At 47.1% G+C, this 26,584-nt stretch overlaps 1 protein-coding gene across 2 annotated transcripts in view; it reads left to right on the forward strand.

The window, feature by feature from the left end:
* Nucleotides 1-3,211: 3,211 nt before the first annotated feature.
* TIAM2 (TIAM Rac1 associated GEF 2) overlaps nucleotides 3,212-26,584 on the forward strand; it is a 249,816-nt gene continuing 226,443 nt past the window's right edge. For both annotated transcript variants that reach the window (XM_083176314.1, XM_083176316.1), the window contains exon 1: nucleotides 3,212-3,473. The gene's annotated coding sequence lies outside the window, so the exon portion shown is untranslated. The remainder of the gene's footprint in view (nucleotides 3,474-26,584) is intronic.

Below are 26,584 nucleotides of genomic sequence, written 5' to 3' on the forward strand. Positions count from 1 at the left end.
GAGGTACACACACATACTACAGATCCAGTGGCTGCATCTCTCCCTCCTCTATAGTGTGGTGGGTATGGAGGGGCACACACATACTACAGATCCAGCGGTTGCATGTCTCCCTCCTGTATAGTGCAGTGGGTATGGAGGGGCACACACATACTACAGATCCAGTGGCTGCATCTCTCCCTCCTCTATAGTGCGGTGGGTATGGAGGGACACACACATATATACTACAGATCCAGTGGTTGCACGTCTCCCTCCTGTATAGTGCGGTGGGTATGGATGGGCACACACATACTACAGATCTAGTGGTTGCATCTCTCCCTCCTCTATAGTGCGGTGGGTATGGAGGGACACACACACATATACTACAGATCCAGTGGCTGCATCTCTCCCTCCTGTATAGTGCAGTGGGTATGGAGGGGCACACACATACTACAGATCCAGTGGCTGCATCTCTCCCTCCTGTATAGTGCAGTGGGTATGGATGGGCACACACATACTACAGATCTAGTGGTTGCATCTCTCCCTCCTGTATAGTGCGGTGGGTATGGATGGGCACACACATACTACAGATCTAGTGGTTGCATCTCTCCCTCCTGTATAGTGCGGTGGGTATGGAGGGACACACACATATACTACAGATCCAGTGGCTGCATCTCTCCCTCCTGTATAGTGCAGTGGGTATGGAGGGGCACACACATACTACAGATCCAGCGGTTGCATGTCTCCCTCCTGTATAGTGCAGTGGGTATGGATGGGCACACACATACTACAGATCTAGTGGTTGCATCTCTCCCTCCTCTATAGTGCGGTGGGTATGGAGGGACACACACACATATACTACAGATCCAGTGGCTGCATCTCTCCCTCCTGTATAGTGCAGTGGGTATGGAGGGGCACACACATACTACAGATCCAGTGGCTGCATCTCTCCCTCCTGTATAGTGCAGTGGGTATGGATGGGCACACACATACTACAGATCCAGTGGCTGCATCTCTCCCTCCTGTATAGTGTGGTGGGTATGGACGGGCACACACATACTACAGATCCAGTGGCTGCATCTCTCCCTCCTCTATAGTGTGGTGGGTATGGACGGGCACACACATACTACAGATTCAGTGGTTGCATGTCTCCCTCCTGTATAGTGCAGTGGGTATGGAAGGGCACACACATACTACAGATTCAGTGGTTGCATGTCTCCCTCCTGTATAGTGCAGTGGGTATGGAGGGGCACACACATACTACAGATTCAGTGGTTGCATGTCTCCCTCCTGTATAGTGCGGTGGGTATGGAGGGGCACACACATACTACAGATTCAGCGGTTGCATGTCTCCCTCCTCTATAGTGTGGTGGGTATGGAGGGGCACACACATACTACAGATCCAGCGGTTGCATGTCTCCCTCCTGTATAGTGCGGTGGGTATGGAGGGGCACACACATACTACAGATCCAGCGGCTGCATCTCTCCCTCTTGTATAGTGCAGTGGGTATGAAGGGGCACACACATATACTACAGATCCAGTGGCTGCATCTCTCCCTCCTCTATAGTGTGGTGGGTATGGAGGGACACACACATATATACTACAGATCCAGTGGTTGCACGTCTCCCTCCTGTATAGTGCGGTGGGTATGGAGGGGCACACACACATACTACAGATTCAGCGGTTGCATGTCTCCCTCCTGTATAGTGCGGTGGGTACAGAGGGGCACACACATACTACAGATCCAGTGGCTGCATCTCTCCCTCCTCTATAGTGTGGTGGGTATGGACGGGCACACACATACCACAGATCCAGCAGTTGCATGTCTCCCTCCTCTATAGTGTGGTGGGTATGGAGGTACACACACATACTACAGATCTAGCTGTTGCATGTCTCCCTCCTCTATAGTGTGGTGGGTATGGAGGTACACACACATATACTACAGATCCAGTGGTTGCATCTCTCCCTCCTCTATAGTGCAGTGGGTATGGAGGGACACACACACATACTACAGATCCAGCGGTTGCATCTCTCCCTCCTCTATAGTGCAGTGGGTATGGACGGGCACACACATACTACAGATCCAGTGGTTGCACGTCTCCATCCTCTATAGTGTGGTGGGTATGGAGGTACACACACACATACTACAGATCCAGTGGTTGCACGTCTCCATCCTCTATAGTGTGGTGGGTATGGAGGTACACACACACATACTACAGATCCAGCGGTTGCATCTCTCCCTCCTCTATAGTGCAGTGGGTATGGATGGGCACACACATATACTACAGATTCAGTGGTTGCATCTCTCCCTCCTCTATAGTGCAGTGGGTATGGAGGTACACACACATATACTACTGATCCAGTGGTTGTATGTCTCCCTCCTGTATATTGTAGTGGGTATGGCGGTACACACACACATACTACAGATCCAGCGGTTGCATCTCCCCCTCCTCTATAGTGTGATGGGTATGGAGGGGCACACACATACGCCTATGTTTTTTTGTGGGCTTGTATGAATTTGGGCCTTTTAAGCTACACAATCTGGTGCAACTTTTATAACTTCTACTGCATCAGATCCTGTATTCTTATTAATGGTTCCCCAATCTACTCAATTCCATAGACAATAAAAAATCCTTATATTCCTGCAAACGCCATCAATTCATCAGCAGATTAGGCAACTTTTAATAAAATCATATGGCATTTAATAAAGTAGTGGTGGGATGTCTCAAATTAGAATTTAGCTTCTCCAGGGTCATAAATTAGCTTTCATATATGAAAAAAAAAATGTAAAGTGTCCTGTAAATATTGTAGTAAAAATGAAGGCTTTGCTAATATCAAGGTGTCATAATAATACTAGTCATTGCAAACTCCAAATATAAATACAAAGAACCAACGCCATTGGCATTTGATATTGCCATGTTCCCTTCAAGCTTTGTCTACAAGTACAGCCAGGGAGGCATTTTTCTTTGTAAATCCAGATTATTTCCGGGGATGGAGCCTGCTAAAAAGCTCCATATGTTGAGGATATTGCACTAGACGCAGCAGAGACAGCAGCACTATTATATCTGCTTCTGATACACTGCCCTTCCTAGCCACGCCTCTTCAGGCACATGCTGCTTACGACTGGCTGGAGAGCAACACTGTATGCAAATACGAGGGAGAGCTTTTACTATGGATTGGTTGAAGCAGTTAGAGAGGGCGCGGCTATGATGGAGGTGTACAATGTCTCCTAAACATTGGCCAGACTTACGGGGAGAGGGAGGCAGGCAGGGTCTGTACAGTATGTGGCAAAACTGATGCAGTCGCATCATAAGAACATTTCTGCGTTACTTCTGCGGTTTTCATCTGTGCAACTCTGCAGCCCTGACATCTGCTATCATAATCAGTATCTTCTGGCTACACTACTTTATGCTCCAGAGGGGAAACTTTCTGTAACGCAGTACACTGTATGCCTGGGCGGATTTCTGGGGTTCACTAAATTCTCTACATGTAAAAGGTAAGTAGTACATACCTATTATATCAAAATAGAACAATCCTCTATATATATCTAGGTGTTACATTGCGCTTAGTTTCCAGTGACATTGCAGAGTGCTGGGATGAGTTGTGGCTGTGTATCTGGCATCTGTGTATGTTATGTGATTTATTGTCTGCATTCACCTCTTTTTAAGAGTTTCTAGTCCTGCTCTAAATTTAGGCTGAGGACCCAGTGGGGAGGTGCAGAGTTACAATTTATTTGGATTACAGTTTTTTTTTTCATTGCCTGCTATGGTGCCTGGAGTCTGCTCGTTATTTGGCTTCTCAATAAATTACAGCTGTTGCGGATCTGAGCTAACAATGTGATTAGCATTTCACTTCTAGCTTACATAGGTGTGCTGAGAGCTTGCCTGGAGCTTGTAGATGGGGCTGCATGTTGTGGTATTGTCTGTTGTGTGTTTTGTGTTCCAGAAGTATTGTTTGTACAATTTTCATCTCTTTATGTTTAGGTTTGAACATGTGTTTGGAATTAATATTTATAAATGGTCTAAAGAGTATTCTCTAGATTTGATGTTGGTGTAGTGTTTGTGCTTGAATATATGTGTAGTGTTTTTTTTTTTTTATTTTTATTTTCTTTCTAGCATTGTTCCATTGGTGATCCAATCCAGTGCCTCATCTTTATTGAGTTGCGTGTTCTCCCCACCCCATGTTTGTATTTGTTGCATCCAGATACTCCAATTTCACCCTCATTATCCAGTACATATAGGTAGGTTAAGTGTGTGTGTTGTTGGGAAAATTTATTGTAAGCTTATTCGGCAATGGACCCATGCATTGTTCTATTCTCATTGTAGGCCTTGTGCCCATAACTGTTGTTTCCATTATTTAATATACTCCCTCAAACCTTGCTGACGAGCTCCTACTTACCTTCTTGCCTGAATATCCAGGAGACTCTTGCATTTTCAGGTGGCTCTTCTAGGCTACAGTGAGAGAAGGCCGGTGTAGCTGGCCATACACTAGTGCAATTTGTCCTCCTTTTCATCCGATTTTGAAGAACCGGGCCAAGGAATCGGATGAAACATTGACCATCATGCCGCTGGATTCAAATATTATTTTGCTGGAGTGCAGCTGGTTACATACCTCCCAACATGACCCTCTCCAGGAGGGACACTTTCCTCTGTTTCTGGACTTCCCTATTAATGTATGATTGCCATCACCTGTTTTAAACAGGTTAATGGGTAAGAAAGATGTTTCCACACAGGTGATAGCAATAAAAAATTAAGAGGGAAGTCCAGAAACAGAGCATTCTGTCCCTCCTGGAGAGGTTAATGTTGGGAGGTATGCATGTTGTACATTGTATAAGTATACCTCCCAACATGACCCATGCCAGGAGGCAGGCAGGCCGGCCCCCCCCCCTTTCTTACTGGTACCTGTCCTGCACCTTCCACCCGCGGGCTGCGTCTCGCCCGGCTCTCTGCCGGGACCTGCCTGACCGTCACGGTCCCGGGCCGGCTCCTACTGCTACAATGAAAACAGACTGAAAAAAAAACTGTCTGCAGTATGGGGGCAGCCATTTTCTAATTGTCAGTTTTCATTGCAGCAGGAGCTGGCCGGGATCGTGACGTCAGGCAGGTCCCGGCAGAGAGCCGGGCGAGACGCAGACCACGGGTAACTATAGCCCCACAGCCCCCCCGGCGGTGCCCCCAATTTCTCTGCGCCCCCCGCCACCGCGGGGGCTGCGGAGCTATTGTCACGCCACTGGTGTCCCTCCTGGCATGGGTCATGTTTGGAGGTATGTATAAGGGGCCTGTGGCAGGTACATTTGGACATGAGTTCCTGAGTGCTGTTTTCCGTGTATGTATATGTATGTGAGCATTTATCTTTTAGTAAAGTTATTATGGTGCACTATATATTATTTTTTGCAAGATCACTACGTTAAGTCAGTGTTGGTCTGATTGGATGGAGCAGCACACTATGGGCCTGATTCTGGTTCACTTGCAAAAACAAATGATCTCTCTAATGGACAAAACCGTGTACTGCAGGTGGGGCAGATGTAACATGTGCAGAGAGTTAGATGGCCCTGACAGATTGCACAGCACCTGACATATCGCTGTGTACTGCGTGATCTTGATGAAGCATTTTGAGCAATCTAGCATTGCTCGGAACGCTGTAGCATTTCCCCGGGTGTAGGCCTCTTAAGATTGATACGTTTTGCTCCTATTTTATTTGTATGAGAAGTTTATGCATGGGCCACTTTAGTATATAATATATTATGACTCCACTGATCTGCATATAGATCGCTCAAGTTGTTACAGTAGGAGAGTTGAGCTGTCAATCAGCATCAGCTCCTGGATCGCTCGTACACACAGCATGATGCGCCTTTATATCTCCCATCCGCTGTGTTGCACAACGTAATAGGTCTGAATGATATCACACAGAAATATTGCTGGTACACACTGGCCGATGGACCAGTGTTCTATATTGGCCGTTCAATTAAACAGCCAGTGTGTATGTAGCATAACATTCGGCAGAGCCGGACCTAGTTACAGGCAGTGGCGGTTTTTACCTATAGGCTGCAGCCACCCCAGGTAAAATCCGGCACTGTCTCTGCCTAAAGTGAAGCCAGATGCAGTCTGTGAGACTGCACTGGCTTCAATGTGACTGGCAGTGACTTCCTATTGGAAGTCCGACCTGCCAGTCGCTCAAGGCATCCCATTGGGAGGTGTTCCCACCTTCTAGGATGCCTCTCTGCGCAAATGTGCGGCAGCCCCCAAATCGGGTTCTGTGCATGCGCCATTCCTGGGAACCGGATTAAGCCTCCGGGGGCTGCTGCAAAGGCAGACCATGGAGGCCTGGGCCTGCACATGAGCAGCATGTATGAAGTTACTACACATGTGCTGGCCCCGTGGAGATCACTGGTGGCTGGGACAGTGTGGGGATTGTGGAGGGGGGATGGTAAGAGGTAAATGGTAAGAGCCACCACTGGTTACAGGCAAACTAAACTTTATGCCCTTGCTGGGGCTATTGCCTCCCTCCTTCCCCTCTCTCTGAGCCACACCTCTGTCAGCAGCATGAGGTTATTTTGCATTTGTCAGGTCACGCAGCCCCCACAGCAAGCAAAGCCTGCTATTGGCCTCCTCCTGCATCCAGACACTGGTTTTCATTGTTGTAGTATAAATGGGAGTGACACGGGTCCGCGATTAGGCCATGCCCCCAACTTTACCTATGCCCAGGCAGTCTGAGTGCAGCTTGCCCACTGGTCCTTCATATTGGTGACTCCTGTGGTCTCTGGAGCAAAATAAAAATGCTTGTGTTGGTACTGGGAGAACAGAGCGAGGCATGTGTGTCATATGGTGGGAGTGAACAGACTATATATGTGTATTTGTGTAGAGACAAGGGGAACAAGATTTGTGTGTGTGTGTGCGTTGGCGTAGCAATGAGCCTGTAGAGCAGGTATTCCCAACCACAGTCCTCAAGGCACACCAACAGTGCAGGTTTTGTAGATATCCAGGCTTTAGCACAGGTGACTTAATTAGTACCTGATTGATTCTGATTAAACCATCTGTGCTGAAGCCTGGATATCACTAAAACCTGCACTGTTGGTGTGCTTTGAGGACTGTGGTTGGGAATGCCTGCTGTAGACACCACGACGGCTCTTACCTCCCTCCCGAGTACAATGCTGCATAGGTTCGCCTTTAAGGGGGTACTGCCAATACATGTTTCCTGGGCCCGGACAGCAGCATTTTTAATTTGGAGTCAACACCAATGGAATCACACTGATTGGCTTCGGGTCTGTGGTCGGATAGGCATGCAGGTCCAACCTTGGATGTTGCGGCAAGGAACAGGGGTCACATGCGGTCCATCACATGTAAAGGACAGCATACAATGATTCGATTGCGACCCTGCTGCCCAGTAAGGTCCCAGGAAGCTCACAGGGCATCGGCTGGCCATGCACTGCTGTGAGATCGCAGTAGTGTATGGCCAGCTTTAACTCCCTGACCGGAAGTTAGCACTGGGAGATTTGTTTCCTAGCTGCGGCACCCCGATGGTGCTTGTCACCTTCAAGGCCAGCCTGCGCCACTTCTACTGCCTGGTCCCATCAGTAACAGAGACAGCAACTTAGCACCTCATTCCTGACCTCTCCCAGGCTATGACCAGCTGCATCACGCAAAGAATGTGGCCCGCACTGGGGTGTCACCCTTCAGCGACACTGAGGCTGCCAACGACATCGGGCTGATTATCAATCTCGGATATGACCTATTGCTAAAGGTCGGAGAATATCGCCATATTTGCAAGCCATACTTCACCCCAGGATTACAAATTAAGTATACCACTTTAAAATGTGCACATTTCTGTGGGGACTGAACTCAGTACTAACCGGCTCTATATATGAGTAAAATCTTCCGCAATTGCACCTAACCAGCACCAGTTATTTAAGGGGGAGTTTCTGTGTTTTGTGTATGTAAGTCATGTCTGTCTATTATTGACTGTTATAATATGTAAAATTGCAATTTTTTATTAAATTTATATATATTCAGTACAGTGCTGGTCCTACCTCTTTTTTTCTTGTGCATACTTTGGAGGGGTTTGTGGTAATTTCCCCTTAAGGTCCAGCAGCAGTACCGAATATTCAATCAGCGCTCAGTATCATCCTGTGGTGTTCTACTGCTCTTATCACATTGGCTGTCTTTTAACACTCAGGGGGATCAATGCAGACATCCCTTAACCCAGATGGGTGTGGTATAGGGGTCCGACAGTCGGGATCCAGACAGTCATTATCCTGACAGTCAGTATACCGCCGTCAGGATCCTGACTGGCCGAACCCAGACAGCATGGCGAGCGCATAATAAAAAAAGCCCCTTGCGGGCATGGTGGCTCGCTACACGAGCTACCTATTCTATTCTCCCTCTATGGGGGTCGTGGACGCCCACGAGGGAAAATAGGCGACGGCCGTCGGGAACCCAGCTGTCTGTGTTTTGACAGTCGGGATCCCAAAGTCGGGTGAATGCCTGTCGGGATTCCATCCGGCACCCAACCCAGATACCAGCTATTGGGGCAGATGTATTAAGCCTGCAGAAGAGAGAAACTGGAGATAAAGAGGAGATAAAGCACCAGCCAATCAACTCCCAACTGTAATTTTCAAACACAGTTCATTGGCTGGTGCTTTATCTCCTTTCACTTTATTTCCAGTTTATCTCTTCCCCAGGCTTAATACATCTGCCCCATTGTCAGATACTATGCAGGCTGCGAAGCATGATCCACCCCCCGATAAGCAGCCAGTTGGACCTTCGATAACACATCAGGCGGGATGTACGAAGTTTTCAAATGTACTAAAACACGGCAACCCGTCTTAGCCGGGCTCTATGGAAGCCTATGAGCTTCTATCACCGCCCGCTGCCAACCCCACCTCCCCCCTGGCATATCTTCCTAGGATCCAGAAAGCCTGGCCCTGGACCTGGAAGGTATACTCCTCCTGCCCCTAGAAACACAGCCAGAGGTCCTTCCGGCTGCAGGGAGAAGGAGGAGGTGCCAGGGACAGCCTGCTTAGGCTTCCTGGCATGAGGGAAGGAGACCCCCTCACAACACATCACAGGTATCACGGTGTGACGGAGACCCCCTCACAACACATCACAGGTATCACGGTGGTCTCCGTCACTGCATCGCGATGCTAGTCGCATATGTTAGTACATATGCGACTAGCATCGCTGCGGTGGGGCGGCAATGTATTTTAATTAGTGTTGGGCACGTTAACGCATTAATATCGCGTTAAAGTGTCAGCACATTAACTGCGGCGGCAGAGATTGGGAAACGGGGCTGGCGGGTACTGGGTAAAGGACGGGAGACGGGGTTTCGCCGCAAGGGTGCAGAGTCTCCATCCACACATGCAGACTGAGACCCTGTGCCCCTCCAAATATGGCCGCTGCTTTGAAGGAGACAGATGCTAGACGTGCTCCTTTACCTCTAGCGTCTATCAGGGTGGGGAGTGCAGAGTACCCAGTGCGGATTCTGGGTTCGCTGTGGACCTGCAACCCCTGGCAACGAGCAAGTAAACCCCCCCCCCCCCTAGCATGAAGCAAGTAAACCCCCTAGCATGGGACACATAACCCCCCTTGCATGGAACACCTAACCCCCCCCAGCATGGAGCAAGTAAACCCCCTGGCATGGAACACATAACCCCCCTTGCATGGAACACCTAACCCCCCCCTGGCATGGAGCAAGTAGCCCCCTTGGCAACAATCAAGTAAACATCCCTGGCAACAAGCAAGTAAACCTCCCTGGCAACAAGCAAGAAAACCCCCCTGGCAATAAGCAAGTAAACTTCCCCTGGCAACAAGCATGGAACCCACTATGCAACAAGCATGCAATCCCCCTTGGCAACGAGCATGGAACCCCTGGCAACGAGATTTTAGGTAAGAGGCACTTATGTGACTATCATCGCGATTAATTGCAGTTAATCGCAAAAATTTCATGCGATTAATCGCAATTAAAAATTTTAATCGTTGCCCACCACTAATTTTAATACATCCCGCCCATGGGATTAGGGAATTAGCCGCAAATGTGGGTCCATTTTCATGCACTAATTGGATACAGTGACCATTAGTCCCCAATTGCGATATCCACTCGTTTTGGCTGTAACGGAATCAGGACTAATAGGATAATGCCCCCAGTCTTGTTTTATTGTTTTCTAACAAGTGTAAAGGATAAATAACTGTTCAGAAACATGATGATAGCCATTTGTACACAATAGAAATCGAGCGTAAGAATACATTTACAGTGTGCGTGCATTGGGGGCGGATTGGAATATACAGACTAGTATGAATATCATGCACAGCCCAAGGCAAAACATTTAAAGCCCTAGGCTGCACATAAAGGCCATGTTCTGTGAGAAATAATTCTGCATGACCAACATGTCTGCCATGTCTCGGTCAGGGCATTAGTTCTGTGCCCGTTGCAGATGTTGTGTTTATCTCTTTACCATATTTCAGCGTTGACTACCTGACCCTCTCCTTCAGGGAGAAAATGCTCTGTTCCTGGGCTTCCCTGGTAATGTATGATTGCCATCACCTGTGGTAAAACACCTTTCTTTATCAATGAACTACCTCACCACAGGTGGTGGCAATCATACATTACCAGGGATGTCCAGGAACAGAGCGTTTTCTCCCTGAAGGAGAGGGTCAGGTAGGCAACCCTGCCATACTTTACCATCTACATGGACTCTACAATCATTACCCAATCTACATGATTGGGTAATGAGTTTGCCCAGTGCAGCTGTGTGAGCAAAGGGGTACACTAATTTGGGGTCTATGTGATGGAATCCTACAAATTGACACTCCCAAAAAATAAAAATCTCATGTTGTGTCCACCATGTTGTCATTTGTCGACCATTTCCATGCAAACTTTTTGTCTGTTGATCTTTTCCATGTCAACCAATTGGGGGGGGACCTGTACACTCTCAACCCCTTATACCATAACATTAGTATAGAGAGGTATCTAGGTATGTTAATATTTGTGCTCATGTAATAATTGTACACCATAGTAGACGGGCTGCTTGTCTTTGTATGCAATAATGTCATTTGTATTGATAAAGGTATTTGTCCAAGAATTAGAAACCGAAAAGCAAAGAGATAGAAGACATACAGTTCTAACTGCAGATGAATGTCCTTATTTTTCTCCTATTCCAGCTGACAGCTATTCAAATAAACACCTATTAACAGGTGCTGACAATAACACCATATGTGAAGCCATCACTTGGTGTCTGTCAAGCATGAAAGTGGTAATTCATGATAGCCTGGAAAACTTTGACTTCATTCAAGGTGAAATTGCTTCAGTACTGTGGAATATTTGAGATGCCCATCTAATAAAAGTGGGATACTATTATATAGGATAATATTATATATCTTATAATGGTTTTAGATGCTTGGATGTGTGATGTGAAATATGTTAGTATAAAAGTATTGTAGGCTACATATAGGATATATCAGTCAAAATAAATACACACACGTTTCATGCTTGCTACCAAACAATATGGTTCTCTATACAGTTACCTATTTCCAGAACACTCAATGGGGCATATTTATTAAATATTTGTGGAATATTCCTAATCCTTCAGATGTACTATTATCTGCTGCTGTCTCTCCATTTTCTGATGCAACTATTGGCTCCCAGTGTTTTCCATGGCTGCCATATTCCCCAAGGTCTGGAATACCCTGTTATGTAGCTAATGCTGCTTTCAGACCGCATAACTGGATTTGACCCTGTATTTGAAAACATTTCCAAAAACGGGTCTGCCAGGTAAAACCCCTTTCACACCGCATCTTTTAAACGGTATATTACTGTATAAGACACTGGCAGACCCGTTTTTGGAAACTTTCTAAATACAGGGTCAAAGCCAGTGCAGTCTTCAGCGCAATCCCACCCCCACCCCCTAGGGTTAACATCGCGCCCTCCCCCCAAGGTTAACATCACACCACCCCCCCCCCCCGCGCGGGTTAACATCCCCCCGCGCGGGTTAACATCACCCCCCCCTCCCCCCAATGTGTTTAAGAACCACCCCCCCTCCGTGCAGCCGGTACCTCCCGTTGCAGATCCCGGCAGTACTATGAAAACCGATGCACTTATGAAAAAAAAGTGATTTTCGGAAAATGGCTGCCACATACGAAAACCAGTTTAAAAAAACTGTCTTTAGTATGGGGGCAGCCATTTTCCGAAAGTCACTTTTCTTATAAGAAAAGTGACTTTCAGAAAATGGCTGCCCATGGCTGCTTCTCGAGGAGGGATCCAACCGAGTATGTGTCGCTCTACACAGGCGCTGATAAGACTCTAGGCCAGATGCACTAAGCTTCAAAAGTGATAACATGGAGAGTGATAACCAACCAATCAGCTCCTGCCTGACTTTTTCAAACACAGCCTCTGACATGGCAGGTAGGAGCTGATTGGCTGGTTGTTTATAACTCTCCATTTGTTCACTTTGAAGTTTAGTGCATCTGGCCTCTGGGTGCTAAACCTATAATTTCTATAATTGCAAAGGACAGCTCTTACTGCCAGAACCATCCTTTGTGATTTTCTTCATGCATATATTAGAATATGCCAATATGCATGCGATCAGTGATGGGATGCGTCATGATGTCAACTCTTTGTGTGTCAACATTTCTGTGAGAGATGCGCAAAGCATTTGCTAAAAATGCCAGCATCACCTACATTTGTTATATAAAGTAAAAAAACAAAACAATATTGTGTAAAAATAGATTATACAGGTTGAGTATCCCGTATCCAAAATGCTCGGGACCAGGAGAATTTTGGATAACAGATTATTCCGTATTCCGGAATATTTTAATATTTCAATGATGTATTTTGAAGTATCTTGCATGTATGCTGTATAAACACATAATATACACATTATTATTTAATTGTTCAAAAAACAAGGTTTCAAAACGTGAAACAAAATGTGTGTACTATCTCAGCACTGAATTTGAATGCCAAGCAATCATTGTCTTGCACATATATAGTGCCAGTTACATATCATGTCCCCAGTGATGCTGTTACAAATGTCCCCAGTGAGTTTTTAGCAAAAAAAAATTTTTTTTTCACTTTCTGGAATGTCCGTATTTCGGAATAATTCGGATAACGGATACTCGGATACGGGATACTCGACCTGTATTTCGTATATAAGGTAATCATTACAGGTCATTATGATGAACAACAAATGTTTGCTTGGCAGTTTTCACACCTATTTTGACAAATTCCTTTGGCATTCAAAGGGTTAAGCTGGGTTCTTACCTATATAATCCCTGGGCCCCATTACCCAATATCAGTGGCTATATAGATGTGTATGCTGTATTGCTGCGGGAATGTTGGCAGATAAACTGATCTAATGCTTCTGAAGGGTATATTTACTAAAGTGCAGGTTTTTAAATGTTGAGATGTTGCCCATAGCAACCAATCAGATTTGTTTATCTAGCACCTTTTAGACGATAATAGATAGAATCTGGTTGCTATGGGCAACATATCCAATTTTGTAAAGCCGCACTTTAGTAAATTAAATTTACCCCCTACAATAGTAGGGATCTGGAGGTCACATCTTATGTACTGTTTAGTATTTGTCGGCCCAATCTATATATGTAAAAATGACAAACACACTGCATGTTTTAACACTTTATTTCACACTCCCCTGCACTCACACTACATATTCCTGCTCCACGGTGGTGATTGGTCCCTTTTGTGTAATATTCCAGTGTCTTGGTAAAATAAAAGAAAATATCCAGCATAGACAGTGCTCACCAGATTCTGACATTTCCTACTTGATTTCCTGTACATGATACCTGATTGGCTGAGAGTCACTCCTCTCTTAGCCAACCAGTGATAATGTGAAGGCAACCATGGGGTAAATGTTAAAATTTCATTAAATTTTTAACCAATTCTCCAGGGACAGAACTCTCATAGGCCCTGTGCTGGTTATATTTAGTTTGGGTGGAGGGGTGCACAACATTTTTTTTTTTTTTTTACTATTTCATTACATTATAATTCACAAAAACATTGCACAGATTATACTATGTGCCGATTTTTGCACAACATGCAGTTTCTAGGTAGGTTTATTGATTTGTGCCTACTACAACTGAACACGCACACTACTAAACACGATTCGGTGAAATCTGATTCTTAGTAAACCTGTGTATGAAAAAGACGCCCTGCTTGTTTAATCTCAACTGAAGATGATTCTTAGTAAATTTTCCCCTAAAGGTGTGTTAACGATATACGCAATAACTATATCGCATATAATCTAGCGCATTGTTAACGATGCATGTTTTCGCAGGTCATTAATTCCCCACCCTCCTCCTCCTCTGTCATATGAACATGCAGGCAAATTATGTTGAGTGGAGGCCCGGTGACATCACTGACTGAATAATTAAACATAATTAAACCTAAGGATGACATATAACAGAATTTATTTAAATTAATATTTTTTTTTCTCTAAATATCTCAATAAGAAACTTTTATTCTATGGGGTGCCGTGAAAAAAAATCTGATACTCCAGGGTGCCATGATTATAAACAGTTTGGGAACCTCTATATTGTTAGTCTGGGAGTTCCGCAAATATTGCTCACGATATCCGTGGTGAAGCTTATCGTATCGCGTGTAGACACAGTTTGATTATGTGAATAGAAATGAAATGCTGGATTAGATGTGCAATGGTTATGAGAACCCTGTCCACCAACATGAATATGGCAAACAAAAATAGAATTTACTTATGTGTTTATTAAAAAAAAAATGTTGAAAACAAAATTTATTGCGCAATAAAAGAGAAAGGAGGTAAGGGGGTAAATATATAAATATAAGAACAAAGTTTTTTTCCTGCTCTGGAAGGGTAATTTAAAGTTTATTCTAGGAAACTGTGTCTGTGACACATATGTAAAAGGTGGAACACACCTATTACACACCAAATTGATGAGCTGTATAAATGAGGACTGTGAAACTGACCAATAAATAGTATACAGATGAATTTATGATGGACCAGCCCTTTACTCACCAGTAAGATCATCTATAAACAACTCAGAAATGCTCAACCACAATTGATTTTTAATGAAAAATAAAAATTTCATGGGGGTAGATTTACCGCGAAGCTTATAGGATAACATTTCTCCAGTCCACAATGTGATAATTGATAACATCCCACAAATGTATCAATTATCACCTGCAGGGATAACGGTTGTAAAAAAACTCTGTTCCTGCAAATGCACTTGGTAACTTCTTTGAGTATGTGCAGCACAAGTGTCCCAAACTCCACTGCTATCTCCTGGTTGCCCCCCCCCCCCCCCCCCCCCCGTTGTAGGGACATATGCTCTAAGAAGGCTGCTGGTCGTAGAATTATCTACTTGCTATGGCCTCCGATGCTGTAAAGTGAGCTGACACTTCGCAGTATCACGTTATTGCACCAGGGGTCACACTGGAACATCACACAGCAACTTATGAGGATCCAATGACGCAGCCCTCACTGGACTACCTATCATCGGTCCCTGGATTTAGGTCAATATGATCTTTTTTTTTTTTTCACGTTGATCCACTTGTGTGTCCATCCATAGCTGAAGATAGCATTATTATCACAGGGCTCACTGTTGGGTTTTTTCACTAAATTTGGACAGATTGCATTTCCCATTATAGGTATGGGAAATGCAATTTTAATTAAAAAAAGAAAAAAGAAAAAAAGTGAATTACAGGGTTTGAGGTAGTTTTTCCTCGACAACTCCAAAGGCTCCTTAATCAGGGCCGGATTGGCGTTAGGCACCACAGGGTAGGAGGAGGCAGGCTCGCAATGTGGGCATGTATGGAGCCCCTTTTTGGAAATTTGGAAATCCACCCATGACACCTGTATTTTAGCAAAAAGAATGTTAATAAATCTGCTCCATAAAGAGACAGATCAAAAGATGTACATTTCTCTATCGTCCAAATTGATACTGGGTTCAATACTATGGGATAGAGTTCGCTATTGACACAGCAATGCTTCTAAAACAATCACCTGAAATAAAAATGAATAAAGGATAAAAATGAATTAAACATTTTTTTAATCACAGTATCACCTTCTTAAAAATATTAGGACAAGATAGATAAAACAAAATACATACCATAAAATAAATTGAAAGGTTGCACTGTTTTTCTGCAATGCTTTTTACGGGGGTGCGGATTATTAGATAGTGTTTAGATAGGATACGTCAATAGGTCTACACCAAAATGTCAACATGGGAAAGGTTAAAAAGGGAAAAATGTCGAACTGAAAAAGCTATACAATAATTTTTTTTGTGTGTCAATTTCGACAACTGCCATGCTTTGTGTTATGCTGACATGGATGGTAAAGGAAGAACAAGGCGATTAAAACAAAAATGATGAAAAACTCATGTTGACCTTGTCATGTGTCTACCATTTTAATGTCGACATTTTGCATGTTGACTTTTTTTGTGTAGACTTATTGACAGTCTATCTAGTTACTGTAGATTTATCAACTGGAACCATTCATGGTGCCTTGACATTTTGGGTCGATGTACTAAACTGAAAATGTGGTAAAAACCCAGTTATTGGGTTTTTATCACATTTTCAGATGCACCAAAGCACCACCGCTGGGGCTTCGTTGCAGGGGGTTACATTTTAGCTGGTGTATGCCCATAGAAGCCCAAGGGCTTCTTTTTGTGACTGCTGCCGCCCCTTGCTCCCCCCCTGTCCCGCACTGCCTTTGCCACCATGCTCCACCTGTGGATCTTTTAAAATGTGTCAGTGAGTAACAAGTGCACCTTTGCAGCAGCTAGGTTGTCTGGAAAATGTGAACTGTTGGTAGTTCTCTAGGACTGGAGTTGGCTACCCCTGCTCTAGACCAATTATCTGTATGTTTTATCTCAAAGATGATTACAGATGTGTCCTCCAGTATATATGGTCCCTGGGTGTGTCTTACTAGACAATGGTCGACAGTGACTAGTAACGCAAGTTTTTCATGTTTTGTTGTTTAGACTAACTTGGTTCATACTTTTACCATCCAAATGGGAATAGAGTTAAATTATAATAGTGTTCCAAAAGCATGGCAAGCGCAGCTAACCATGCGAGCTGACGTGATACACTTATATGGTTGCCATGTTGACATAGACAGTGAAAAATTGGTGTCATCATTTTCAGTGTCGACCGTACAAATGTTGACATTTTGCTTGTGTCTACACAATGTCAATGTTGACCTAGTCACTGTCAACCATTAGTGGTTGACCTAGTGACTGTCGACACAGACATTGTCGGGCCACTATCCCAGCACCCATCACCCAATGATAGGGAGTTGTACTACACCTTAATGGTTTAGTATAGCAACTTTTTAAAAAAAAACTTGCATCTTATTAGCAGATGCAGATTCAGCAAAACACAGCTGAATGTGTATTGTACCAGAGACAATGGGCTACACAGTTTCTAGTTTTCAAATATGTACAAAGTCAGAGCAGAATGGCACTTTGTATACATACTGTATTACAGACTATTTACACACAGATGTACAGGTGTTGCATATCAAATTAATCCGTGCAAACTCCTTAAATAAATAAAAAAAAACATTTTTTGCTATTTAATTTGAGTGCAATATATGTTGTGTGTCCTGGTGCTTCCGAAAATGGGCAGTTTAGAACAACAATAGTGCATTACAGGAGAAGGAAGGAAATAAATGTATTGCTGCCATTTTCTCAAAAATCATTGGAGAAATGGTAGAGTAGGAACATGGGGGCTAATTCAGGTTGGCGCACAAAAGCAAAATGTCTCTCTCTAATGGGGAAAACCATGTGCACTGCAGGTGGGTCTTATGTAACATGTGCAGAGAGAGTTACATTTGGGTGCGGTGTGTTCAAATCTAAATTGCAGTGTAAGAATAAAGCAGTGAGTATTTACTCTGCACAGAAACAAAATAACTTAGCCCAAATTTAACGCCACATATGTTGCATCAGCCCCACCTGCAGTGCATATGGTTTTGTCCATTAAAGAAGGAATTTGCTTTTGCAAGGCAACCTGAATCACCCCCATGATACAGCTGCAATGTCTACTTGGCACTTGTGTCGCTTCTTCACCTGAACATGATTTTTGCTGTACGGTACCCTTACTTTGGGACTGTCCTGCGGTTCCACCCATGGGCAGCAGTGTACTGCAGGTGGAAGGAGGGGGTATTCCAGTTGGGAGACCCCCTGTCACTTGCTGCTTTGCTTAGCCATAAAAGCTTAGCTTGTTATCAATTTTGCAGGGACTCCATGCCATTTTCTCATTTAATTTTGTGACCTTTCGCCATTTTGTAATTATATAGCTGTCCAGAGATCCCAGGGAACTGTACAGTGTTTTGAACCAAGCTAATTATTTCAGGATTGAAGCATTAGCATTAGAAACTGATGGGGATAGACAGAGGGAGGCTTTGATGACAAACCATCCTTTGTTAAATGCTGTAAATTAGAAACCGCCATCAATTTATGGCAAACCCCTGGTAATAGCTCGTTAGTACAGCTAATCCCAGGTTAGATATCCATGCTCAAGTACAGGTGATTTCTAAGTATCAAAGGCAGTTTGTTTTAGCCCTTCTCCACCCCCTGCACGCCGTGTAGTTATGCAGCCTAAACACAGGACTAGTGACGCTTATGCACACAATGCCCACAGGACTAGTGACGCTTATGCACACAATGCCCACAGGACTAGAGCCACCTATGCACACAATGCCCACAGGAGTTGCACCGCTTATACACATTTTGCCCACAGTATTGTGCTATTTACCCATATAATGTATATAGTGCTATTTACCCATGTAATGCCCATAGGAGTAGCTACACTTGTGCACATAATGCCCACAGGGGTAGTGCCCGTGGGAGTAGCACCGCATATGCAAATAGTGCCCGTGGGATTGACAACACTTTTGTACATTGTGCCCGAGGGAGTAGTTTTGCCTGCACACTTAGGGGTCGATCCTATTACACCCAAAGGGTGCGGCAGATTCGCAAGTGCAAATCATCACGACATCGGCCGCAATTTGCTGAAAAGTGTTCGCACCTCAATAGCGGTGCAAGCAATTTTCAGCGAATTCGGCGAAGGTGCGAGTTCAACGTTAAAACGGCACTCAAATGGCAGCTCGCACCATTCGGGTGTTATAGGATCAACCCCATAGCATCCGCAGTAGTAGTGCCGCTTACGCACATAGGGCCTGCAGTAGTAGCGCTACTTGTGCCCATACACACAGACACACTCACTCTCTTTCCCTCCACTAGCATCTGGATGGCTGGATCTCTGTAGCAGCTTATCCTCTTCAGCCCTGGTCTCCTCACTCCCTTGTAGCGCTGCCCCTTAGTTCTGTGTAGCCCGTCCATCAGTTCTGTGTAGCCCTGTCCCCTTTTTTTCCACTCTGGCACCCACTGGCCAGAGTTGCTTTTACAGATGGGGCCATCCTCTGCATTGTCGCCAGTGCGCCATCCACTGATATCTGGTGGAGTGGGCGAAGCGGGTGGCGATTGACACGCCCGAAGCCACCCTGATGAGAGCGGCTACATCTGTCACTTTTGCCACTACTGAATGGGTGACAGGCGGAGCAGCCAGCAGCAACAGGATGCAGAGTGGGGAGAGTGCCTATAATGGACAAAACCGTGTGTACTGCAGCTGGGGCAGATGTAATAGGTGCAGAGAAAGTTAGATTTGGGTGCGGTTTTTACTGCAAACTGATATCTATATTGCAGTGTAAAAATAAAGCATCCAGTATTTACACTGCACAGAAACAAAATAACTCACCCAAATCTAACTCTCTCTGCACATGTTACATCTGCCCCCCTGCAGTGCAGCATGGCTTTGTCCATTAGAGAGAGAATTTTCTTTTGCAAGTCAACCAGAATCAGGCCCTATGTGTGTGACAGCGCATACACCTAAAGTGCCGATGTGCTGTGTTCACCGCAAGACTGGCACACACCCATGGCCGGTTCAAGGCATCTAGGCGCCCTAGGCAAACCTACAGGATACCGCCCCCCCAACTTCTCACATACACAATTGACTTTTATCATTTTTATTAGCTATATTTTATATTTATATATTTTATATACAGTATATTGTACTGGGCACACAGCTAGTCCCCCAGGTGGGTGCATGATTATACTGTACTGGGCAGTGGGCACACAGCTAGTCCCCCAGGTGGGTGCATGATTATACTGTACTGGGCAGTGGGCACACAGCTAGTCCCCCAGGTGGGTGCATGATTATACTGTACTGCGCAGTGGGCACACAGCTAGTCCCCCAGGTGGGTGCATGATTATACTGTACTGGGCAGTGGGCACACAGCTAGTCCCCCAGGTGGGTGCATGATTATACTGTACTGGGCAGTGGGCACACAGCTAGTCCCCCAGGTGGGTGCATGATTATACTGTACTGGGCAGTGGGCACACAGCTAGTCCCCCAGGTGGGTGCATGATTATACTGTACTGGGCAGTGGGCACACAGCTAGTCCCCTAGGTGGGTGCATGATTATACTGTACTGGGCAGTGGGCACACAGCTAGTCCCCCAGGTGGGAGCATGATTATACTGTACTGGGCAGTGGGCACACAGCTAGTCCTCCCAGGTGGGTGCATGATTATACTATACTGCGCAGTGGGCACACAGCTAGTCCCCCAGGTGGGTGCATGATTATACTGTACTGCGCAGTGGGCACACAGCTAGTCCCCCAGGTGGGTGCATGATTATACTGTACTGGGCAGTGGGCACACAGCTATTCCCCCAGGTGGGTGGATGATTATACAGTATAATCATGCACCCACCTGGGGGACTAGCTGTGTGCCCACTGCCCAGTACAGTATGTGCCCACTGCCCAGTACAGTATAATCATGCACCCAACTGTGGGACTAGCTACTGGGCAGTGGGCACACAGCTAGTCCCCCAGGTGGGTGCATGATTATACTATACTGCGCAGTGGGCACACAGCTAGTCCCCCAGGTGGGTGCATGATTATACTGTACTGCGCAGTGGGCACACAGCTAGTCCCCCAGGTGGGTGCATGATTATACTGTACTGGGCAGTGGGCACACAGCTAGTCCCCCAGGTGGGTGCATGATTATACTGTACTGGGCAGTGGGCACACAGCTAGTCCCCCAGGTGGGTGCATGATTATACTGTACTGGGCAGTGGGCACACAGCTAGTCCCCCAGGTGGGTGCATGATTATACTGTACTGGGCAGTGGGCACACAGCTAGTCCCCCAGGTGGGTGCATGATTATACTATACTGCGCAGTGGGCACACAGCTAGTCCCCCAGGTGGGTGCATGATTATACTATACTGCGCAGTGGGCACACAGCTAGTCCCCCAGGTGGGTGCATGATTATACTATACTGTGCAGTGGGCACACAGCTAGTCCCCCAGGTGGATGTATGATTATACAGTATAATCATGCACCCACCTAGCTGTGTGCCCAGTACTGTGGAGACAGTCACACTGAGGACAAGGAGAAAAATGGGGATGCCTATACAGTGCATAGTAAGGGGGGAAGGGCAGGGGCTAAGGTGATTAAACGGTACCTGATCAGAGGGCAGGAGGAGCTATCAGGCGGACACTGGACATGGACAGGCACACTGTTGAAGTGTTGGGGGCGTGGCTAAATCGCGGGCAACGTGACCACGCCCCCTTACCGGGAACAATTTAAAAATCTTTTAAAACAGCTCCGGGGTGAGTGATAGCACACTCTAGTATGATTGTGCTGTGCCGCTGACAGGCAGAGCATGAGCTCTCACGCTGTAACACACTGACAGTGTGAGAGCTCATGCTGCTGCCCGGGAGGGGGGAGGAGGGGAGGGGACCAGGACCTTCGCCTCAGCTGTCCTATCCTAGGCACGGGCGGCTCGGGCAATCCATCATTAAGGAACCCGGCGTCCCAGAGCAGAGCGCAATATCACACTGCCTGGAGCGGAGGTTGGGGGGTGGGGGAGGGAGGAGGAGGAGAGGAGGATCCGAATCAACTCACCTAATAGCTGCTACGCTGGCTGCAGCTTCTTTTTCAAAGTTCCTCCGGCCGGGTTCTCCTCTGCGGTAGTGTAGCTTCCTGCTGCTGCTTCTTCCTCCTGCAGGCTGCAGCTCACTACCGCCCTCCAGTGGCCGGCGCCCTAGGCAAATGCCTAACCCTGCCTAGTGGTGGCACCGGCACTGCACACACCTAGTTACAACATTGATGGGTTTAATATTCCTTAATAAACAAAAACGAAGTAACCTAGTAGAGACTGCAATATACACGCGGAATTTCATCTCACAATTGTACTTTTCTCTACCGTCCAATGGGATACTGGGCTTCACTACTATGGGGATTGAGACCTCCGCAGGAGAGACAGGCACATAAAAGAACTTTCAGTGTGGGTGCACTGGCTCCTCCCCTCAATCTCCCTCCACTAGTCAGTTTTGAAAAATGTGCCTCAGGAGAGGCAGTGCTTCTGGATGCTCCAGAGTTTTTTCCACATTTATTTTCAAGTTTGTTATTTTGGGGCGCTGTGGTGACCACACAGCTGTCCTGCTTCGTGGGTGTCAGGGGAAGGGTCAGTCCCCGACCTCTTCAGGTGCAGAGCTGACCCTGCTACAGGACAATCCAGTCCTGCGTGGGACTTGTCACCGCACAGCATTGCGCTGTAGCGAGCAAGTCCCCTAGCCGCCGCACACCCCTGACAGGTCTGAAGACATCGGTGGTGAGTACAGGCTGGGGGTCCCACAAGGGGTCCCCGCAGCCATTTCTGGTGCGGCAAGACGACGGCTAGTAATGGCGGCTCTCCAGCAGGGACCGCGTGAACACCGCGTCTGATAACTGGCATAGGGGTGCTGCCGCTGGACCACCAGGGACACCCCTCAGGGTATAATGATATATATTTTACACCTTTAATAATGTCAGTATAAATATATGTAAGCGCCAGCTCCGTGTAAGGGGGCGGGGCTTCACTCAGAGCGGGACCAAGCTCTGCTGGGCGCGCGCTGTCACTTCCTGCTTCTTCACACGCTGCCAGACTCCATTACAAGGGCTCCTCACTGGCGTGGTGGATCCGGGTACTTGCAGCACGGCAGAGACAGCAGGTTTTTATAGCGATTTAGCGCTGCTGCGCTATCTAGCTTAGTCAGACACTGTGTTGTTTATATCACTGTGTTTAGCGTTACCAGCTCACCCAGATCTGTGAGTTCAGGTTAAGGGTGCACTTGGCTCCCCAATTGCTCTGTTTTTTCCCCACTGATTAGTTACAGACACAGCATAGAAGCAAGCACATAGTCTGTTTTCACTCAGAGAACACATCCAGCAGTGTGTGCACGTGTGTGACTGCGTGGGGGTTGTGTTTGTTACTACAGACATTGTAGTACTATCTCATCATGGTGAAAAAGTTCACTTGTATGGTGTGTAGCACCAAGTTTGTGCCCAAGTCACAGTCCCAGGTTACTTGTGAGGCTTGTATGTCACCACAGCCCAGTAGTGCTGACACCCAGATCAGTGGGGTTCCCCCACAGCTTGCGGGGCAGTCGCAGGCAGACGAACAGGAACCTGCGTGGGCCTCCAACATAAAGACCTTGTTGGATTCTGTGGCTTCACAGCTTTCCACTAACACTCAGCAAACGCAGAGGGTTCAGAGGGAATTGTCCTTGTTAGCTGCCAGGGTGGATATTCTTCATACCCAAAATGTACCTCCTCCTCCCGCACAGCCTCAAAAGAGGCAGGCTACTGCTATGGATCCTGACACAGATGAGGACGATGAGGACATATTGGAGGAGGGTGAGGAGCAGGGTCTGCAGGAACCAGCTCCTGAGGCGGCAGTGCATGGTCCCGAGCCCCTTATCAGGGCCATTAGGGATGTTTTAGATCTCCCAGTAGAGGCATCTACAGAGGGTGATCCTTTCTTCATGACTCAGAAGAAACAGCCAGTGTACTTCCCTGAGCAGGCAGAGTTAGAAACTGCTTTCAGGTCTGCTTGGCAAAACCCTGATAAGAGGTTTACTCTTTCAAAAAGGTTCACTAATGCATATCCTTTTGAACCTTTGGGCAGAAAGAAATGGGAGGAGCCACCGGTAGTGGACTCCTCTGTTTCCCGCCTCTCTAAAAAGGTGTTGTTACCAGTCCCAGGGGTATCCACCCTTAAGGACGGGGCGGACAGAAGGCTGGAAGCTACCCTCAAGTCCATATATACGGCTAGTGGGGCATCCCAGCGTCCAGTTTTAGCCAGCTGCTGGATGGCCAAGGCTATTCATACCTGGTCTACCCAGATTCAGGAAGGGTTGTTGGGTGACATGACTGTGGCCCAGATAGGGGACAGCCTGCGTCACATTCAGGAGACCGCAAAAATCCTGTGCGAGGCACAAAAGGAATTGGGCGCAATAAACGCACGCAATTCAGCCATGGCGGTTTCAGCCAGACGGGCCTTGTGGCTGCGTCAGTGGTCTGCAGATGTAGACTCAAAGAAGAGTGTGGAGGGTATTCCCTTTACAGGAGAATGGCTGTTTGGCAGTGAATTAGACGGTTGGATTTCCAAAGCCACGGCAGGAAAATCTACCTTCCTTCCATCAGCCCCCACGGTTGCAAAGCGTACCTTCACAGGTGCTTCCCAGCAGTCCTTTCGTGGGAACAGGTTTCGCCCCAAGGCTAGGGGCGCCTCCAATGCCAGCAGGGGCACGAGAGGCAAGTTTAGGAAGCCTAACACCTCCAACACCCAGGACCGTCCAAATGCCGCGACTTCCTCTAAGCCTGCAGCATGACGGGGTTTTCCCGCCACGGGATTCTCTCGCGGTGGGAGCGCGATTGTTGCATTTCAGCCATGTGTGGGACGCCTCGGGTCTGGATTCCTGGGCCAGAGGTCTCATTTCTCTAGGTTACAGGCTGGAATTCGACAAACCCCCTCCAAGACGATACTTCAGGTCGGCACTTCCAGCATCCCAGGAAGATCAGGTGCTCCTTCAGGGGGCCATTACCAGGCTGCTCCAGTCTCAGGTAATTGTACCGGTGCCAGACACGGAGCAGGGCCAGGGATATTATTCCAACTTATTCCTGGTACCGAAGCCAGACGGCTCAGTAAGACCCATCCTGAATCTAAAGTCACTGAACCCCTTCCTGCGCGTGTTCAAATTCAGGATGGAGTCCTTGCGCTCTGTGATCGCCAGCCTAGAAGGAGGGGAGTTCCTGGCCTCTATAGACGTCAAAGACGCCTATCTACACATTCCTATTTGGCCTCCACACCAAATCTATCTCAGGTTTGCCTTGGGGAACGACCATTACCAATTCCGGGCGTTGCCTTTCGGCCTGTCGACAGCCCCGCGGGTTTTCACAAAGGTAATGGCGGAAATGATGTCACTACTCAGGCTCCAAAGGGTGAATGTAGTGCCATACCTGGACGACCTGCTAATAAAAGCAGGGTCGGCGGAGGCTTTAAGCAGTGCTCTCAATCTGTCCATACAGGTTCTAAGAGACCACGGGTGGATCCTGAACATGCCCAAATCATCGCTGGTTCCAACCCAGAGGATGGTTTTCTTGGGCATGATCCTGGATACATCGGAACAAAAAGTCTTTCTGCCGATGGAAAAGGTCACTGCAATACAACAGCTGGTCAGGGAGGTCCTACAGTCACCTCTGGTACAGATCCATCTTTGCCTCCGGCTTCTAGGCAAGATGGTGGCTTCATTCGAAGCAATACAGTTTGGCCGCTTCCATTCCAGGACTTTTCAATTGGATATTCTGACGAAATGGTCCGGCTCCCCCCTGCAGATGCGCAGAAGGATTGGCCTTGCAACAAGAACCAGGATCTCGCTACAGTGGTGGCTAGATTCATCCAATTTGTTGGCAGGCAGACGGTTCCAGATCCAGGACTGGATTCTGGTAACCACGGACGCCAGCCTGAGGGGCTGGGGAGCTGTGACACAGGGAGTCCGCCTACAGGGTCGATGGTCTCCACTGGAGTCAGGCCTTCATATCAACAAGCTGGAGTTGAGGGCGGTCTACTATGCCCTGTTACAGGCAGCTCCATTGTTACAGGGAAAGGCGATCCAGGTCCAGTCGGACAATGCCACCACTGTGGCATATATAAATCGGCAGGGTGGTACCAAGAGCATGCCTTGCATGAGAGAAGCGTCAAAAATTCTGTCCTGGGCGGAACAGAATGTCCAGGCCCTGTCTGCCATTTTTATCCCGGGGGTCGACAATTGGGAGGCGGACTTCCTGAGTCGTCACGATCTTCACCCGGGAGAGTGGGGCCTTCACACTCAAGTATTCAATGCCATAGTGGATCTGTGGGGGCTCCCTCAGATCGACCTGATGGCTTCACGATTGAACCACAAGGTAGCAATGTACTGTGCACGGACCAGAGACCCAGGGGCGATAGCGGTGGACGCTCTGACCTGGACCTGGGATTTCCAATTGGTGTACCTCTTCCCACCTCTCCCATTGTTGGCTCGGGTGCTAAAGCGGCTCCGGCATCAGGGGACGGAGGCCATTCTGGTGGCACCAGACTGGCCAAGAAGGGCCTGGTACGGGGACATTCAGGCCATGCTAGTGGAAGACCCGTGGCGTCTGCCCCTAAGAGAAGACCTGCTCCTCCAGGGCCCGTTCGTCTTCCAGGACTTACAGCGGCTACGTTTAACGGCCTGGAGGTTGAGCGGCAGATCTTAGTCCACA

The sequence above is a fragment of the Crinia signifera genome, chromosome 3, assembly GCF_055691185.1.
Source record: "Crinia signifera chromosome 3, ASM5569118v1, whole genome shotgun sequence".
Lineage (NCBI taxonomy): Eukaryota > Metazoa > Chordata > Amphibia > Anura > Myobatrachidae > Crinia > Crinia signifera.